Below are 15,925 nucleotides of genomic sequence, written 5' to 3' on the forward strand. Positions count from 1 at the left end.
ATTTATTGCTTAAAGTATTACAAAGGGTATTACATATGTGTCCATTTTATCCCCCCGCCCTAGACAGTCCCCTAGCCTCCCCTATCCCCCAATGTCTTATGTCCACTGGTTATGCTTATATGCATGCATACAAGTCCTTTAGTTGATCTCTTACCCCCCTACCTCCTGCCCCCCAACCCTCCCTGGCCTTCCCGCTGCAGTTTGACAATCTGTTTGAGGCAGCTCTGCCTCTGTATCTATTATTGTTCAAAAGTTTATAATGGTCTCTATTATCCATGAATGAGTGAGATCATGTGGTATTTTTCCTTCATTGACTGGCTTATTTCACTTAGCATAATGCTCTCCAGTTCCATCCATGACGTTGCAAATGGTAAGAGTTCCTTCCTTTTTAGAGCAGCATAGTATTCCATCGTGTAGATGTACCACAGTTTTCTAATCCATTCATCTACTGATGGGCACTTAGGCTGTTTCCAGATCTTAGCTATGGTGAATTGTGCTGCTATGAACATAGGGGTGCATATATCCTTTCTGATTGGTGTTTCTGGTTTCTTGGGATATATTCCTAGAAGGGGGATCACAGGATGAAATGGGAGTTCCATTTGAAGTTTTTTAGGAAACTCCATACTGTCTTCCATAGTGGCTGCACCAGTCTGCATTCCCACCAGTAGTGCACAAGTGTTCCTTTTTCTCCACATCCTCTCCAGCACTTGTCATTTGTTGATTTGTTGATGATAGCCAGTCTGACAGGTGTGAGATGGTACCTCATTGTTGTTTTGATTTGCATCTCTTGGATGATTAGTGACTTTGAGCATGTTTTCATATGTCTCTTGGCTTTCTGAATGTCCTCTTTTGAAAGGTGTCTATTTAGGTCCTTTGCCCATTTTTTGATTGGATTGTTTATCTTCCTTTTGTTGAGTTGTATGAGTTCCCTATAAATTTTGGAGATTAGGCCCTTATCAGATATGACATTGGCAAATATGTTTTCCCACACAGTGGGTTTTCTCGTTGTTTTGTTGATGGTTTCTTTTGCTGTGCAGAAGCTTTTTATTTTGATGTAGTCCCATTTGTTCATTTTCTCTTTAGTTTCAAGTGCCCTAGGAGCTGTATCAGTGAAGAAATTGCTTTGGCATATGTCTGAGATTTTGTTGCCTTTGAATTCTTCTAGAATTTTTATGGTTTCCTGTCGTACATTTAAGTCCTTTATCCATTTTGAGTTTATTTTTGTGTATGGTGTAAGTTGGTGGTCTAGTTTCATTTTCTTGCATATATCTGTCCAATTTTCCCAACACCATTTATTGAAGAGACTATCTTGGCTCCATTGTATGTTCTTGCCTCCTTTGTCAAATATTAATTGAGCATATTGGTTCGGGCCGATTTCTGGGCTCTCTATTCTATTCCATTGATCTATATGCCTATTCTTGTGCCAGTACCAGGCAGTTTTGAGAACAGTGGCTTTGTAATACAACTTGATATCTGGTATTGAGATCCCACCTACTTTGGTCTTTTTCAGGATTGCTGCAGCTATTCGGGGTCTTTTTTTATTCCAGATGAATTTTTGGAGAGTTCGTTCTAGATCTCTGAAGTATGCCGTTGGTATTTTAATGGGAAGTGCGTTGAATTTATAGATTGCTTTGGGTAGTATGGACATTTTAATGATGTTGATTCTACCAATCCATGAACACGGTATGTTCTTCCATATGTTTATGTCTTCCTCTATATCTTTTTTCAACGTCCTGTAGTTTTCTGAGTAGAGGTCTTTTACCTCTTTAGTTAAGTTTATTCCTAGGTAGCTTAATTTTTTTGGTGCGATGGTAAACGGGATTGTTTTTATAATCTCTCTTTCTGAAAGTTCACTATTGGTGTATAGAAATGCCTCAGATTTCTTCGGGTTAATTTTGTATCCTGCTACATTGCCAAATTCATGTATTAAGTCTAGTAGCTTTTTGATGGAGTCTCTAGGGTTTTGTATGTATAATATAATGTCATCTGCAAATAAGGACAGTTTTACTTCCTCTTTTCCAATTTGGATGCCTTCTATTTCTTCTTCTTGCCGAATTGCAATGGCTAACACTTCCAGTACTATGTTGAACAGGAGTGGTGAGAGGGGGCATCCCTGTCTTGTTCCTGTTCTTAGGGGAAATGGTGTTAGTTTTTGTCCATTGAGTATGATGTTGGCTGTGGGCCTGTCATATATGGCTTTTATTATGTTGAGGTATGATCCTTCTACTCCCACCTTGCTGAGAGCTTTTATCAAAAATGGGTGTTGAATTTTGTCAAATGCTTTTTCTGCATCAATTGATATGACCATGTGGTTTTTTTCTTTTCTTTTTTTTTTTAAATTTTGTTTTATTGCTTAAAGTATTACAAAGAGTATTATATATGTCTCCCCCCCCCACACACACACACCCCTTGACATTCCCCTGGCCTCCCCTACCCCCCAGTGTCTTATGTCCATTGGTTATGCTTATATGCATGAATACAAGTCCTTAGGTTGATCTCTCACCCCGCCCCTCCCACCCTCCCATACTTCTTTGAGTCTCTGTTCATTTATCTTCATTCTTTTATTACTCTGTTCTTCTTTTTTTTTTTTTATTGCTTAAAGTATTACAAAGGGTATTACATATGTGTCCATTTTATCACCCCACCCTAGACAGTCCCCTAGCCTCCCCTATCCCCCAGTGTCTTATGTCCATTGGTTATGCTTATATGCATGCATACAAGTCCTTTAGTTGATCTCTTACCCCCCTACCTCCTGCCCCCCAACCCTCCCCTGCCTTCCTGCTGCAGTTTGACAATCTGTTTGAGGCTGCTCTGCCTCTGTATCTATTATTGTTCAAAAGTTTATAATGGTCTCTATTATCCATGAATGAGTGAGATCATGTGGTATTTTTCCTTCATTGACTGGCTTATTTCACTTAGCATAATGCTCTCCAGTTCCATCCATGACGTTGCAAATGGTAAGAGTTCCTTCCTTTTTAGAGCAGCATAGTATTCCATCGTGTAGATGTACCACAGTTTTCTAATCCATTCATCTACTGATGGGCACTTAGGCTGTTTCCAGATCTTAGCTATGGTGAATTGTGCTGCTATGAACATAGGGGTGCATATATCCTTTCTGATTGGTGTTTCTGGTTTCTTGGGATATATTCCTAGAAGGGGGATCACAGGATGAAATGGGAGTTCCATTTGAAGTTTTTTAGGAAACTCCATACTGTCTTCCATAGTGGCTGCACCAGTCTGCATTCCCACCAGTAGTGCACAAGTGATCCTTTTTCTCCACATCCTCTCCAGCACTTGTCGTTTGTTGATTTGTTGATGATAGCCAGTCTGACAGGTGTGAGATGATACCTCATTGTTGTTTTGATTTGCATCTCTCGGATGATTAGTGACTTTGAGCATGTTTTCATATGTCTCTTGGCTTTCTGAATGTCCTCTTTTGAAAGGTGTCTATTTAGGTCCTTTGCCCACTTTTTGATTGGATTGTTTATCTTCCTTTTGTTGAGTTGTATGAGTTCCCTATAAATTTTGGAGATTAGGCCCTTATCAGATATGACATTGGCAAATATGTTTTCCCACACAGTGGGTTTTCTTGTTGTTTTGTTGATGGTTTCTTTTGCTGTGCAGAAGCTTTTTATTTTGATGAAGTCCCATTTGTTTATTTTCTCTTTAGTTTCAAGTGCCCTAGGAGCTGTGTCAGTGAAGAAATTGCTTCGGCATATGTCTGAGATTTTGTTGCCTTTGGATTCTTCTAGAATTTTTATGGTTTCCTGTCGTACATTTAAGTCCTTTATCCATTTTGAGTTTATTTTTGTGTATGGTGTAAGTTGGTGGTCTAGTTTCATTTTCTTGCATATATCTGTCCAATTTTCCCAACACCATTTATTGAAGAGACTATCTTGACTCCATTGTATGTTCTTGCCTCCTTTGTCAAATATTAATTGAGCATATTGGTTCGGGCTGATTTCTGGGCTCTCTATTCTATTCCATTGATCTATATGCCTATTCTTGTGCCAGTACCAGGCAGTTTTGAGAACAGTGGCTTTGTAATACAACTTGATATCTGGTATTGAGATCCCACCTACTTTGGTCTTTTTCAGGATTGCTGCAGCTATTCGGGGTCTTTTTTTATTCCAGATGAATTTTTGGAGAGTTCGTTCTAGATCTCTGAAGTATGCCGTTGGTATTTTAATGGGAAGTGTGTTGAATTTATAGATTGCTTTGGGTAGTATGGACATTTTAATGATGTTGATTCTACCAATCCAGGAACACGGTATGTTCTTCCATCTGTTTATGTCTTCCTCTATATCTTTTTTCAACGTCCTGTAGTTTTCTGAGTAGAGGTCTTTTACCTCTTTAGTTAAGTTGATTCCTAGGTAGCTTAATTTTTTTGGTGCAATGGTAAACGGGATTGCTTTTATAATCTCTCTTTCTGAAAGTTCACTACTGGTGTATAGAAATGCCTCAGATTTCTTGGGGTTAATTTTGTATCCTGCTACATTGCCAAATTCATGTATTAAGTCTAGTAGCTTTTGGATGGAGTCTCTAGGGTTTTGTATGTATAATATCATGTCGTCTGCAAATAAGGACAGTTTTACTTCCTCTTTTCCAATTTGGATGCCTTTTATTTCTTCTTCTTGCCGAATTGCAATGGCTAACACTTCCAGTACTATGTTGAACAGGAGTGGTGAGAGGGGGCATCCCTGTCTTGTTCCTGTTCTTAGGGGAAATGGTGTTAGTTTTTGCCCATTGAGTATGATGTTGGCTGTGGGCCTGTCATATATGGCTTTTATTATGTTGAGGTATGATCCTTCTACTCCCACCTTGCTGAGAGTTTTTATCAAAAATGGGTGTTGAATTTTGTCAAATGCTTTTTCTGCATCAATTGATATGACCATGTGGTTTTTTTCTTTCAGTTTGTTTATGTGATGTATCACGTTTATTGATTTGCGGATATTGTACCATCCTTGCATCCCTGGGATAAATCCTACTTGGTCATGGTGTATGATCTTTCTGATGTACTGCTGGATCCGATTTGCTAAGATTTTGTTGAGGATTTTGGCATCTATGTTCATGAGGGATATTGGCCTGTAGTTCTCTTTCATTGTGTTGTCTTTACCTGGTTTTGGTATTAGGGTGATGCTGGCTTCATAGAATGAGCTTGGAAGGGTTCCTTCCTCTTGAATTTTTTGTAGTAGTCTGAGGAGGATAGGTTTTAGTTCTTCCTTGAATGTTTGGTAAAACTCCCCTGTGAAGCCGTCTGGTCCTGGGCTTTTGTTTGCTGGAAGCTTTTTGATGACTGCTTCAATTTCTTCCATAGTTATTGGCCTGTTGAGATTTTTAGATTCTTCCTGATTGAGTTTTGGAATGTTGTATTTTTTTAGGAATTTGTCCATTTCCTCCAGGTTGTCTAGTTTGTTGGAGTAGAGCAGTCCATAGTATTTTTTAATGATCATTTGTATTTCTGTGGGGTCTGTTGTTATTTCGCCTCTATCGTTTCTGATTTTGTTTATTTGGGTCCTCTCTCTTTGCTTCTTGGTGAGTCTGGCTAGAGGTTTGTCAATCTTGTTTATCCTTTCAAAGAACCAGCTCTTGGTTTCATTGATTTTCTGTATTGTTTTTTTGGTCTCTATGTCATTTATTTCTGCTCTAATCTTTATTATTTCCTTTCTTCTGCTCACTCTGGGGTTTTCTTGTTGCTCTCTTTCTAATTCTTTGAGTTGTAGAGTTAGATGATTTACTACCATGTTTTCTTGTTTTTTGAGATAGGCCTGTAGAGCTATAAACTTCCCTCTCAAGACTGCTTTCATTGTGTCCCATAGGTTTTGGATTGTTGTGTTTTCATTGTCATTAGTTTCCAGAATGTTTTTAATTTCTTCTTTGATCTCATTGGTAACCCAATCAATATTTAATAGCATGCTATTCAGCTTCCAGGTGTTTGAGTATTTTTGGTTGTTTTTATTGTAGTTTATTTCTAATATTATGCCATCGTGGTCTGTGAAGATGCTTTTTATGATTTCAATCTTCTTGAATTTGGGGATACTTTGCTTGTGACCCAATATATGGTCTATTTTTGAATATGTCTTATGAGCATTTGAGTAGAATGTATATTCCCTGGCTTTGGGGTGGAGTGTTCTGAAGATGTCTATTAAGTCCATCTGATCTAGTGAGTCATTTAGGATTGCTGTATCTTTGCTGATTGTTTGTCTAGAGGGCTTATCCAGTGCTGTCAGTGGTGTATTAAAGTCCCCTACTATGATTGTATTGTTGTCGATCTCTCCTTTGATATCTTCCAGGAGTTTTTTTATGAATTTGGGTGCTCCTGCATTGGGTGCATATATGTTTACCAGAGTTATATCTTCTTGTTGTATTGATCCCTTTAGTATTATGAAGTGGCCTTCCTTATCTCTTGTTATGGCCTTCACTTTGAGGTCTATTTTGTCCGATATAAGTATTGCTACCCCAGCTTTCTTTTCCTTTCCATTTGCCTGAAAGATATTTTTCCATCCTTTCACTTTCAGTCTGTGTGAGTCCCTTCTAATGAGGTGGGTTTCTTGTAGACAGCAGATGCATGGGTCATGTTTTTTTATCCATTCAGCCACTCGATGTCTTTTGTTTGGAGCATTTAGTCCGTTTACGTTTAAAGTTATTATTGAAAGGTACTTGTTTGTAGCCATTTCTGTTTTTGTGTGGCTGTTTTCTTTCTGAGCTTTTTATTTCTTATTTTTATACCAGTCCCTTTAGCATTCCTTGCATTGCTGGCTTGGTGGTGATAAACTCCCTTAGCCTTTTTTTGTCTGTGAAGCTTCTTATTTCCCCTTCAAGTTTGAATGATAGCCTTGCTGGATAGAGTATTCTTGGATTCAGTCCTTTGCTTTGCATCACTTTGTAAATTTCAGTCCATTCTTTTCTGGCCTGATGTGTTTCTGTTGAGAAATCATTTGACAATCTAATGGGAGAGCCCTTGTATGTAACTTTCCGTCTCTCTCTTGCAGCCTGTAAGATTCTCTCTTTGTCCTGAACATTTGCCATGGTAATTATGATGTGTCTTGGTGTGGGTCTTTTCGGGTTCACCTTGTTTGGGACTCTCTGGGCATGTGTGACTTTTTTCTTCCCCACCTCAGGGAAGTTTTCTGATATTATTTCTTCTAATAGGTTTTCTAATCCTTGTTCATCCTTTTGTTGTTCTGGTACTCCTATTATTCGTATGTTGTTTCGTTTCATGTTGTCCCAAAGCTCCCTTAGGCTCTCCTCCTGTCTTTTAATTTTTTTCTCCAATTGCAGTACATTTTGGGTGTGTTTTGCTTCCTTGTCTTCTAATTCACTAATTCGGTCCTCCGCTTCTCCTAGTCTACTGTTGATACTTTCAATGGAGTTTTTCATTGCAGCTATATCACTCTTCATTTCTTCTTGGGTCTTACTTAAGTTGTTGATTTTTTCATCTGTTTCTTCTAGCTTCTTGCAGAGGTTGTCGATTTTTTCCTCCATCCGGTTTATGCACTCTAGGATCCTTATTCTGAGTTCTTTTTCTGTCATGTTGCATGCCTCTGTATTACTTAGCTGCTTTTCTGGAGAGTCCTCCTTCTCTTTCCTTTGGGGGTTTCTTTGTCTACCCATGTTTGATCTCACTGACATATCTAGACATTGAGTCGTTCAGTGGTTGCTCCCTTGGTGGCAGTGACTCCTTGGTCTGTGGTTGCTCTTCGGGCGGTTGCGGTAGCAGCTGCTCTTCAGTTGGCAGCAGCTCCTCTGGTGGGTGCTGTTCACAGCTGTGGTGGCTCTTCTGGCTGGTGGGGCGAGGTTTCACGTACAGCTGCTGTTCCTCAGCAGAGGGTGTTGGTGCTCAGGAGGTTGCTGTTGCTTGGATCTGCTTTCCAGGGGAGTTCTGCTCCTCCAGGCTGCAAACCGTCTCACCAGCTGAGCAATTTCGCCAATTCGGGCTGGATGTTACTAGTTTCAGCTGCTCACTCCATTTGCTCCGGGACATGACCTGGGACGCGTCTGCCTATACCGCCGCCATCTTGCTCCTCCTGATGAGCTTATTATAATCATTTCTCCTTTTGGAAGTGATACACAAAGAAGATACCTGCTTCTCTGTGGATCAGGACAGTGGATGTACAATAGAAGTGTGGTTTTCCAGCAGGAATGAAGACTAAGGTCAAAATCCAGAAACATTGACTGCAGGGATTCCCTGGAGTTTTGGGCAGAAGAGGAATAAGATGAGATGTGATAAGGGCCCTCTGATTGTGGGGTGAAGCAGGGTCACCAAGCTTTCTCTGCCAAGGGCCTGATGTTGGTCCATGTGGTCTGTCATATCTACTCAAGTCTGCCATTGTAGTGTGAGAGCAGTGCTGGAGAATCTGTAAGTTAATAGGCACGGATGTATTCGAGTGAGACTATGTGCAAAACCAGATGGCAGCGTGTTTGGCCTGTGGGCACTAGTTTGCTGACCCCTCCTGTAGAGAATAGATGTATGGAAACCTCATAAAGGGCCTGGAAGACAAAGGAACATTTTGCCTCCTTGGATGAACATCAGTCCAATTTGAAAGCTTTATGCTTCCATGGTCAAATGAGATAGGAAGGTAAATCTATTCCATTTGAAATGTTGTTTTCTAGGCCTATGTCTTTCTCTTTCTTTTGCTGAAACAAATCTGATTCATTTCAGAAGGAACAATACTATTTGTTGGTATACGCCCGCACTCTGAGAGAGCCATCTTTTAAGAGCTCATGTTTGACTAGTGCAGTTGAAAGTAGCCAAATAAAGCATAGAAAGTAGAGAGGTCTAGTTCATAAGATTGTGGTGATGATTGCATGAACGGAGTTGGTGGGGAGAGAGAAATCTAAGGTGATTGATAGGTTTAAAGGTAGTGCACTGGCATTTAGATTGGACATAAAGAATAGAACGACCATACCTTGGCATGCACCGGTGCCTGGCCATCCAAGGTGGGTGCAATGCAATTGGTCAGAGGGCCCGCTGTCACCCCACAATCGCCCCTCTGAAGGAGGCCCAGGCAACCGGTCAGAGGGGCGATCAATCGGGGGGGGGGGCTCCGCAATTGTTCCTAAGAGAGAGGCCCAGGCTACTGTCTGTGGGGTGATCAATCAGGGGGATCTGGGGAACCAGGGAACTGGGTGTGTGTGGGTGGCAGAGGGGGGTGGGGGGCATGGACCCAAGGCAGCCCGGGCCGGGAGACAGCCAGGGCTGGAGAGGCCTGGCAAACGGGGATGCGAAGGCCTACCCTTGCACGATTTTCATGCATCCGGTCTCGAGTGCATAATTACTGTTCTTCTGCAGTTCTTCCAGTTACTTGGTTGCGTCACAACTGTAGTATCAAGGAATTAAACCTTGTTTAGTTGGAGAAAATTGTCAGTGTGATGTCTTCATTTCCTTTATAGAAACTTTGATGCTATAGAACATGCTGTCAATCATTAGAATTCTTTATTTTCTATTGTGACTAAATAGGAATGTTGCTTATTTCACATTATTCGCTAACATCAATGTTTGATTTATCCCTTTCATGTCTTTATTCCAATAGGTACAGATCTACTGAAAACTCAAGAAGCATGGACCAAAACCAAATCAATGAAAGGTACTTTTTGAAATCAATTCAAATAATGTTTTCACATAATGCAATTTTGTTAGAGGTTCCTAAGCCCATCCCTAGATTTGTTTATTCATTAGAAAATGTATAGGACTCAGTATATAGTTGTGCTCATACCTGAGATTGATTACAGTGAAAGACCACAGTAAAATCAGCAAAGAGAAGAGGTGTGTGTGACAAAGGCTGGAGGACATCAGGCACAAGCTTCCAAGAGTGCTCTCCCTGTGAGGTTACGTGGGGTGATTGGTTAGTCAGTGTATAATTTTGACAACACACGTGAAATATGTTATCTTCCAATCTTGTTAGTCTCAATGAGAGGTTTTTCTGGCCTGCTAGTCCCATAGACATCTTCCCCATAGCATGTACCAAAATTCTAGATTCCCAGAAGGAAAGCAGGTGTTCAGCATGACCCCCACTGGTTGTCCAAAGTGTTTAGGCTCAGGGAGCCCTTCTTCTCAGTCAGGGAAAGGGGGAAACCCTCCCCAGATTCAGGTTTTCAGACACCAACTGAAGGGCAGCCATTTAAGCAGGACTTTATAAGGATAGCAGTCTTAGGCCTGCTGCATGAAATACATTTGCACAGCAAAACTGATTGACCTTTTAGCCTTGATCTAAGAATTTATTTTAAGAGCAAGTAATATTTAACATAAAATGGTACTGGTTTCAGTCACATCATCCATAATTGCTTGTAATTCTTGTTACATTTGTGACTCTTGCTATGTAATTCACAGGTATTTGTACATAAATTACTTGGGCAATATTCTGATACTGGGGTTTTTATCTTAATTTTAAGGTTACTGTATCTTGAAAATTGCATTAATATGTTGATATACCATATGTTAATAGCAGATGCAGGGAATACATTATTTTCAACAACAATTTATAAACCATATTTTTTAGAGCAGTTTTAGGTGCACAGTATAATTGGGTTGGAAGTATATAGAGTGCCCATAAACCACAAATGCAAATATATACAGCCTTACTCATTTTTATTAATGAATTAATTTTTTATTGATTTCAGAGAGAAAGGGATAAAGAGACATCGATAGAAACATCTATTATGAGATAGAATTATTGATAGGCTGCCTCCTGCACACCCCACACTGTGTATCGAGCCTAGAACCCAGGCATGTGGCTCTACTGGGAATCAAACCTTAACCTCCTGATTTCTAGGTCACTGCTCAACCACTGAGACACACAGGCCTGGTGCCTTGCTCACTTTTGACCTCCAGAAACAGTGACGTATATTTATTACAATGGATGGACGTGCACTGACTCATCATTATCAACCAACGTCCTTAGTTTAAACAGTAAGGTTCACTCTGGGTGTTGTACATGCTATGGATTGTGACAAATGCATGAAAGCACATACCCACCATTAGAATATAGAATCGTATCATACAGTATCGCTTCACTGCCCTAAAACTCTTCTGTGCTCTGCTTATTCATGCCTCATTTCTCCCTAAGCCCTGGAAACTTCTGATCTCTTTTACGTCTCCCTAGATTTGCCTTTTCCTGAACATTGTAGAGTTGGAATCACACAGTGGGTATCTGTTTGAATATTTAAACAATGAATTCCAAGGTAATTGGATGTAGTTATTTAAGATGTTCGAGGGCCTTAGCTGTTGTTGTTGTTTTTCATTAGCATAGGATGTGATGACATATACCATACAAGCTGAAAGAGAATGATTCCTCTAGGCATGTTCCACCTAATGGGAAGGTTAAGAAAGATGACTTGACACACTATTGCAGAGCACTAACTATTGGAACACCCTGCTCTATGAGGGGTGTTCAGAGAGACTCTTCCAACTGAAGGTGACAGCCTCAAGTAGTTCCACTTTATACAACTGGAATCACAAAGTCTTTCCTACTTATCTTCCAATTGGAAATGAAACCAGAAAGAATATGTTTCCTCTGTTTTACTGTGCTGCACAGTGTAGTGCCGAGTGACAAAGTTTCCTTATGATACGGGTGTTTCATCCTAGACTAGCTAGTCTGCACCTAAGAGCTGGAGGATTTGTATTGTGTTATGGCAAAGTAAGTATACTTTCCTCTAACTGCTCTTAATGGAAGAAGCCAGAAAGCTCATGCTACTTAAGTTTGACATGGTTAGTCTATAATTCTGTTTCCACTAACAATAAAACTTTTTGTCAGTCTGATGGGGTTTGGTTAGCTTTGTTTTTCCTTGTACATAGCCGTTCACAGGTAAGTATCAAATTTTGATAGATCCCATTTTTCTTTTTTTCGCTTTATATGTTTAAAAAAGAAAGTAAATGTTCTTAATGCGTTAATGGCCGACCAATAATATTCACTCTAGTACGGTTTTCAGGTGTGGTCCCAAAGTTACACTTTCTAACAATGCCTTAACTCAGTACTTTGAAAGCCCTGTATTCTTATTGATTTAAAATGTATTTTACTTTCTTTTGAAGTAGTGATGGATGTCCCTGAAAAAGACTCTTTAAGCAGGTAAGATTTTATGGATTTTGTAAAATTATATGCACTCTAAGAAAATGCAGAGAAAAGAAACTAATATTTCTAGAGTGCCTTCTGTGGGCTATTCCCTATACCAGTGGGCGGCAAACTGCGACTCATGAGCTACATGCGGGTCTTTGGCCCCTGGAGTGTGGCTCTTTCAGAAAATACCACCTGAGGGCGTGCACCTACAGTGCGAATGAAACTTCGTGGCCCAGGCGCAGAAGTCAGCATTTTGTGGAAGAGCCACACTCAAGGGGCCAAACAGCCGCATGTGGCTCGCGAGCCGCAGTTGGCCGACCACTGGTCTAGGTCATCAGCCAGAAAACAAACAAAGGCTCAGCTAGTTAGAAGAAGCACTGGGTCAAATTCTTTATCTCAGAACTTTTAAGATTTTTACCTATTTCATTTCACATAGGACCACTATGCATGGGGCTACAAATTTCAGCTGTGCTTTTTCTAACTAGTTATTTGGGGTCTTGAAGTGTTGACTGTAGCAGAAAAATCTGTAGTTTCTGGGGACTATCACCTATATCCCCCTATCTCCCACCCTCCATACCCCTCTTGAATTTTTCAGGCATATAAAGGATTCCTTAAGACCAGGAAGTCAATCTTCTCTCACAAGTCAGATGGAGATGTAAAAAGGGACATTCTAACTTTTTTGTTGTTTCCATATATTCTATTGCTGTTGAGTTGCTATTGAAACCCATCATATATCATGATTCATCTTTGCTCCCAGGCTGGACTTGCTGATCCAGATTCTTGAGTCTTCATGTTGACTCACACTTGGACTTGAGGGTCACACCTTTTTTTTTTGGTTTACATACATGTACTCTGTATGCTTAGCCACTATGCCATTTACCAGCACCCTATTCTGGCTGCTGAGCCTCCTAGCTCTAGCCACACACAGTCCCCCTCCCACATGGGAAAGCTTATATGGAGCTCACTTCTTAGCCCAGACCTTTGTGGCTGAGTTTTCCTTTGAGCATCATGGGGTTTTTTGTTTTGTTTTGTTTTGTTTTGTTTTGTTTTGTTTTTCTGCTAGCAGGTGTTACTTACAACAATACTAAGCTGCCACATAGATACAAATAATGGCACAGGAAAAGATCAGAAGTTCTTTCCTCTTTGTTACCATATCTACACCCCAAGGTCACTTTACATGCTGTGGAGCATCTTTGTTTAGGTAGTGGAGGCCCCATATTACCTTCTCAGGGTAGTAAGCACCAGATTTCCTGAGGGTCCATAATTGAGGTTGTCCCCTCAAGTGATCTTTTTGCCATAAGAATGAACCTTCCCTGAGTGATTTGAATTTACCTCAGGGTTCAAAATATTTAAAATTATGCCTCACATGGAAGCCAGTCAACAGAAAGCTCTGAATCAAAAGTCGTTATTGGTAATTACAATTGCTAAGGGCCCATCCCAGACTCATCAACATGGGTATGTGACCAGTAGGATTGTATCTTCCAAGCCAGTTGGGGTGGTCAGGGAGCTTAAGCATCGTTCTCATAAAGATCTGCTGGTGCACAGTTTGAGTAGTAGAGAAGGCATAGTGTGTTAGTCCAGGCCAGGTCTTGATTTCTATTTGTTTTCTTTGATTTGTATGATTTGCTACAAAAAGAAGGTAGCATGGTGTGATCTGACTTCATGAGGTAATATATTTGTACATAAATTCAGTTGCCACTTACATAACAGCTGAGATGCCCTAAAATACAGACCACAACCTGAGTAGAGGTAATAACCAGAATTAATAACGTTTTCTGAAATCTACAACATTTGAATGTTAGAAACTATGAAAAGTTCACATTGGGATTCATAGTATTTGGAATTCAAGGATAGTTTCAACAAAGAAAGTTCATAACTAGATTTTTTCTTTGCATTACTATTTATCTGAGCATATCTTTTGGTGTATTATCTCATGTCATCCTCCTTACAACCTTCTGAAATAAAGGAATAAGATTCATATTTTGTAGAGGAGGACCTTGAGCCAAAGAAAAGTGACTGTTTGAGAAGAAATAGCTGTGTGTTATAGAAATAGGAGGTGTGAGTTTAACACATTTGTGATTATGTCTGCATAACTCTAATTAATTCATGGAACTAGACTGTCCTGATAGCATGACTATTATACCTTATTTTGTTAGAAATGACATACTTCATAAAACAGTTGTAGAACTTACAAATTTAAAATGTGTGGTACAATTAAAATTTTCATTTTAGTTCTGATATTATCCGAAATATTCTAATAACTTACTATGTTTCAAAAATACTTTATGTTAATATTAAGGAAGTAATATTACTTATCACCATTTTTTTCTGTTTTTGGTACACAGCCAGCAAAAAATAACCTCTAAAAATGAAGAAAAAAAGGGACCCCAAAAACCTGAAAGTCATACTCCTGGTAAGACTTCTGATAGCGAATTCGTCTTGGTGCTGCTACCATAGATGAAGTAAGAATAAGGAAGTTTTGATAATGAGAGAGAGGGAAAAAATACCAACAATGTGGAAGTTGCATGTATAGTTTTTCTTAAACTCCTTTTATTTTTTTTTTAAAAATGTATTTTACTGATTTTTTAGAGAGAGGAAGGGAGAGGAACAGAGAGTCAGAAACATCAATGAGAGAGAAACATCGATCAGGTGCCTCCTGCCCCCCCACCCCACTGGGGATGTGCCCGCAACCACAGTACATGCTCTTGACCGGAATTGAAGTGGGACCCTTCAATCCACAGGCCAACGCTCTATCCACTGAGCCAAACTGGTTATGGCTTAAACTCCTTCTTAATAGAATAGTAGTCTTGTATTATTAACAAAGTTGATTGTAGGTAATTTGAAATCTGGGGCAATATCGTTTGAAAAGAAGTTCATTTATTTAGTTCTGACCCTTAAAGTCCCACACTATAACTTTATGTTAAGAAGAAAAAACATGTTAAGTTAGGATGGTGCATGTTTCCTCTATGTGTCACATTATACCAGACTTGATTTGTTCTAAAAATGAATCTTTTGTTTAGTTTTAACTGTGAATGAATTATATTTAGTAAATGGATATTTGTTATTTCGTAGTGATTTGTCTCACCAAAAAAGTACCTATAACTAGGAACTCAACTATACTTTCCTGGTGTCACAAACAGATGGCAAACAATAAGAGCTACCACACTTAGCCAGTCTATAAGAATCCTGACAACATTGTTTTATAAAGACATCTGCCCATAGTTCAGAACTCTGAAAGGCAATGCTTGTTGAGAAGCACAGGGTATTCTTCATATTATACCAACAAGGTCTCACTATTGTCAACTTTATTACTCAGAAGTCAAAACAGAATGATACGTTGACTTCATTAATTTGGTAATTTTCAGGAAACTGGAATTTCTTTAGAACAAGAAATTCTCTGTTGCCAATAATCAGAAGAAAATGATAATAAATATTCAAATACCCATCCTGGGACTCAACAAATTATAATAAATGCACAAAAGTGTTTCTCAATAACAAAAATGCCAGATGTGTCACCTAGTTCCTTGTACAATCTGAACTGTCTGAGGACACCTTGGACTTGGTAGACCTTCATCAGAGGGTTTGTGTAGGTTGGCTTTGCAAGTTATACGAAATAAATGAAATAGCATTTTGATCTTGAAGGTGCTCATAATGTGGGAGAGGTGTTTCTGGTTTATTACTCTGTTTTTCTAAACAGAATTTTCAAACAAAATGTCAAAATTCAGTTACTCATTTTTTAGCTGAATGTTGTTTGCCATTTAACTTTCAGGTGTCTTTCAGGTACTAAGTGTTATTCTGATGTTGCAGAATTGAAACATTTTAAAAACAGCCATTGCTCTTTAAGAGCATGTTAAGTTCATTTTAATTTCCAT

This window comes from Myotis nattereri (assembly GCF_964212035.1).
Source record: "Myotis nattereri genome assembly, chromosome: 1".
In the NCBI taxonomy this organism is placed as follows: Eukaryota; Metazoa; Chordata; class Mammalia; order Chiroptera; family Vespertilionidae; genus Myotis; species Myotis nattereri.